We start from the raw sequence: 4,091 nt of genomic DNA on the forward strand, positions 1-4,091 counted from the left end.
ACCCAGGTGCCCATCAACAAACGAATGGGTAGAGAAGCTGTGGTATATTCACACAATGGAATATTATGCTGCATTGAAAAACAAGGAACTCATGCAATAGTACTCAAAATGGGTGAGCCTGGAGGACATTATGCTGAGTGAAATAGCTCAGTCGCAAAAGGACAAATATTGCATGGTGCCACTGCTGTAAAATGGGACTGATATCAGGGTGGGGGTAAGACTGCGAAAAACTGGATAAATTGTGTATACTGCGCTGAAACAGATGAGGGACTGAATAATGTAAAAGCGATGTATAATAGGGTATTATGGTTATCACAAGAGTCCACAATTAAAGTTGCATAGTGGAATGTACTTGGAGCGGTGGGAGGGGTGCGGAGGGATTGTGTACCAGGGAGGGAGTCTTTCTTTTACTTTTGAAAGAGAGGAGCGAACTGGGGCAGCGGGGTGAGAGGACTGGGCAAGTAGAGAAGTGCAGCAATGAATGAATGGAAATCCAAATTCTCTGTAAATTTTCATTAAAATTATTTTTTAAAAAAGGGGGGGAAGTATCTGCAGAAAGCTCAAGCAAGATCCATACCTCACTCCATACACAAAAACCAACTCTAAGTGGATCATGGACGTAGGACTAAAACCAAGGACTATACACTTCATTAAAGAAAAGTTTGGAAGAACTCTAGAAGTCCTAATCCACAACATAAACAGTCTTCCAAGCATCCTGAAAAATCTACAACCAGGATAGGATAAAATAGATAAATGGGACCCTCTAAGAATCAAATCCCTATGCACATCCAAAAACTTCTCCAACAGAGTAAAAAGAGAAGCCACAGACTGGGAAAAAGTATTTGGTAATGATATATCAGATAAGGGACTTATATCTAGAATTTATAAAATACCTGAGCACCACAACAAAATAAAGGTAAACAACCCAATTGAAAAATAGGCACAGAATATGAACAGACACTTCACCAATGAAGACATTCATATGGCACACAAACACATGATGAAATGTTCAAAACCCTAGCTTCAAGAAAGATGCAAATCAAAACAACTATGAGATATCATCTCACCCCAGTCAGAATAGCAAAATTTAGTAGAACAGCAAGCAACAAATGCTGGCGAGGTTGTGGAGAAACTGGAACCCTTATTCACTGTTGGTGGAAATGTATAATGGTGCAGCCACTGTGGAAGGCGGTATGGCGCTTTCTCAAAAAGTTGCAAATAGAAATACCATTTGACCTAGCAATTCCACTACTGGGAATATATCCCAAAGAGACCATACTGACATCCAAGAGGATATATGCACACCCATGTTTATTGCAGCTTTGATCACAATAGGAAAGAGGTGGAAACAACCTAAGTGCCCATCAACAAAAAAATGGATAGAGAAGCTGTGGTATATTCACACAATGGAATACTATGCTGCATTGAAAAATAAGGAATTAATGAAATATTATACAAAATGGGTGAACCTGGAGGACATTATGCTGAGTGAAATATCTCAGTCACAAATACTTCACAGTGCCAATGTTGTAAAACAGGACTGACATCAGGGTTGGGGGAGACTGAGAAAGATGGGATAAGTTATTTATACAGCATTGAAACAGATGAGGGAGAGAACTGTTCAAAAGGGATATATGATTAGGTATTATTTTCATGACAGGAGTCCAGAATGAAGTCTTCATAGTGGAGTGGACTTGGGGGGAGGGATTGTATAACAATGAAAGAGTTTTACTTTTACTTTTCAAAGCAGAGAGTGAACTGGGTGGGGCAGGGGCTCAGGGAGAAAAGTGCAACAGTGAATTAATGGAAATCCAAAGTCTCTGTAAACTTTCATTAAAATTAATAATAATTTTTTAAAAGTATCTACCACCATAGTGAGTATCAGGTACTGTTTGAAATACTTTGTTGTTGTTACTATTGAGTGCCATCAAGTTGAGTACAACCCATAGTGACGTTATGAACAACAGATCTGAGCCCTGTCCTATCCTGTGCCATCTCGACACCACCTGACACACTAGAGCCCATTGCAACAGTCACCATGCCAACACACCTGGTTGAGGAGCTTCATTTACTTCGCTGACCCTATAGATGACATAGATGACATTATTTAATTCTTAAAATATCTCCTATAATATTATTACTCCCAGGTGCAGAGGGAGATATGGCACAGAGAAGCTTAGTAACTTGCCACGTTGTGTCACTATGAGTGGAAGAGCTGATATTTGAGCCCAGGAATCTACGTTCTTTAATTCTGTATTATGTACGTTCACCTTTATCGACTATCTTGTTATGCAAAACTTTGCATTTATGACACTAGTAAAAAAAATCTACTATTTTGCACAATAGTGATATAGTGGTGATGAATGCTGAGGTGTGAGGTGAGAGTAACGTTGGCAATGATAATTAAGGTTGGGTAAACTTGGCTGAGCCATGATCCTCAATAGTTTGGCAGCTCATTCTCCACTTATGATCTTTGCACAATGACCTGCTTTGAAACTTCATAATGTTGGTAAGTGAAAAATTAGTGTATTGTTGTTGTCGAGTGCCACTGAGTTGACTCCAACTACTTGTGACTAAGTGGAATTGCACCAAAGCATTTTCTTGGCTGTCATCTTTCTGGGGCAGGAGAAGGATGCCCACTCTCCTCCCATGCAATTAACTGCCTCTGAAGATCCTCTGGAGGGTCAGCTATGAGGCAGTCTCAACTTGATGGTACCCAACAACAGCAATCTTCCTGGGAGGAGTTCTGGGGGTCGAACCCATGTTGTGTTTTGCTGCAAACTGAAACCCACACATCCCCAGTGGTTTGAACCCACCAGCCCCTCAGAGGAGAAAGATGAGCCATCATCTCTCACTAGGATTTACAGCCTTGAAGGGTCTCTATGAATTGGAGTGAATCTAACAGCAGTGAAAGTCTAAATCTACATGGGAGCAAATTTTCGAGTCTTTGCCCCTCAGAGACCTGAGTGGGCTCACACTGTCAACGTTTTTGAGCAATTGAGAATTTGAACACTACACACACACAAACACACACACACACACACACACACACACACACACACACACACACACACACACACCACAGAGTCTTTAGCATCCCACCCCTCCGCCCACAGACTCTACTTGGCCCTCATCCATTTCTTTTCCTTCCCCTCTTCTTCTGTCTCACAGACCATTAGTGACACGGCACTGGCAGTATTGAATGCTGAGGTGTGAGATCAGGGTAATACCAGCAGGGATGGTGGAAGCTGGAACAGCTTGGCTGAGCCATGATTCCAGGGGTTTGTCCGTTTGGGTTCTGGGTTGCTTCAGACCATAGGAATTCTGGTGAAGATGAGTAGGGAGGAGGGAAGGAGGTACCAGGATATTTCTGTTTCCTGTGCCACTTCTGGGGCCCTCGAGCCTGCCACATCACCACACCCATCATTGGCTCCCCAGGGAGTTCTCACCTTGGAGTCATAAAGCTCAACCTTATGGATCAGCACCCCACTCTTCCTATTGTCCACCAGAGTTAGGCAAGAATCTGCAGTGTTCATGTCCAGTGACCATCAATATGCTGTCTCATTCTCCTGTTTATCTTTCTGGTTATCCATGAATTATGTACAAGTAATTTATTTTACAATGACTTGTACAAGACGGGTTCTTATAAAGTGGTGGTTGTTGTTGTTATTGTTATGTGCCATCGAGTCACATGTGACTCATAGTGACTAGTGACCCTTTGTACCCTGCCCTAGCCTGTGCCAATCTTATCTTCTCTAACATGGCTATTCCCATTACCCCAGTGATTGAATCAATCCATCTCATTGAGGGTCTTCATCTCCTGCACCATACCTCCACTCTCCCAAGCATGACATCCCTCTCCAAGGACTAGTCCCTCCTTGCAACTTGTCCAAAGTATATCAGACGAAACTTCAGAATCCTTGCCTCCAAGGGTCAGTCTGGCTTAACCCTCTCCAGGTTGAACCTGTTCGTTCTCTTAGCTGTTGTTGTTGTTGTTATGTGTCATTGAGTCACTTGCAACTCATAGCGACCCTATGTACAACAGCCCTAAACTCTGCTCTGTCCTGTGCCAATTGCACCATCTCCGATAC

This window comes from Elephantulus edwardii, unplaced genomic scaffold (genome assembly GCF_000299155.1).
Source record: "Elephantulus edwardii isolate Elephantulus edwardi_28Jun2011 unplaced genomic scaffold, EleEdw1.0 scaffold00250, whole genome shotgun sequence".
In the NCBI taxonomy this organism is placed as follows: Eukaryota; Metazoa; Chordata; class Mammalia; order Macroscelidea; family Macroscelididae; genus Elephantulus; species Elephantulus edwardii.